At 44.1% G+C, this 635-nt stretch overlaps 2 non-coding genes across 2 annotated transcripts; one reads left to right on the plus strand and one right to left on the minus strand.

Moving 5' to 3' along the window:
• Positions 1–138: 138 nt before the first annotated feature.
• Positions 139–231, plus strand: trnar-ucu (transfer RNA arginine (anticodon UCU)). The gene is made up of 2 exons: positions 139–175; positions 196–231. It is a non-coding gene; the product is annotated as a tRNA-Arg (tRNA).
• A 148-nt stretch (positions 232–379) lies between these two features.
• trnar-ucu (transfer RNA arginine (anticodon UCU)) lies at positions 380–477 on the minus strand. The gene is made up of 2 exons: positions 441–477; positions 380–415 (listed from the first exon to the last, which is right to left on the minus strand). It is a non-coding gene; the product is annotated as a tRNA-Arg (tRNA).
• Positions 478–635: the final 158 nt, after the last annotated feature.

A 635-nucleotide genomic window follows, 5' to 3' on the forward strand; every position in this document is an offset into this window, starting at 1 on the left:
ACCCCCAACCATCAAGTCCAATGTGACACAGAGTTTACCTGTCTGACATGACGAGGGTTTGCTGTTGACAACTTGTGCAGCTGTGATGGGCTCACTGCGTTATAGGTTCAACACCAAGTCAAAAAGCTTCCTCAGAGAGGCTCTGTGGCGCAATGGATAGCGCGTTGGACTTCTAGTTAAACACAGGAAGAAGGGATTCAAAGGTTGTGGGTTCGAGTCCCACCTGAGTCGATCTTTAAAGCTAAAGTACAGGAAGAAAAAATGATGTAGCACATCTTAAATGACACACACAGAGGAAATATATGTGTAATTTCACATGGTTTAAAACCAGCTCCTCTTAATGTCTTTTTCTGCAGCTTACATTGATACTTTTAAAGACCGACTCTGGTGGGACTCGAACCCACAACCTTTGAATTACTTCACGTTTACTTTTGCCTATCTAGAAGTCCAATGCGCTATCCATTGCGCCACAGAGCCACACATGAGCTACTCTGTGCAGTACAGTGAGCTGAAGATTTTTACTATCTCTGTTGGTAAACCGACTTGGGTCTGACATGGCGAGGGTTTGCTGTTGACAACTTGTGCAGAAATACTGTGATGGGCTCACTGTGTTATAGGTTCAACACCAAGTCAAA

Source organism: Larimichthys crocea, unplaced genomic scaffold, assembly GCF_000972845.2.
Source record: "Larimichthys crocea isolate SSNF unplaced genomic scaffold, L_crocea_2.0 scaffold79100, whole genome shotgun sequence".
Classification (NCBI taxonomy): Eukaryota; Metazoa; Chordata; class Actinopteri; family Sciaenidae; genus Larimichthys; species Larimichthys crocea.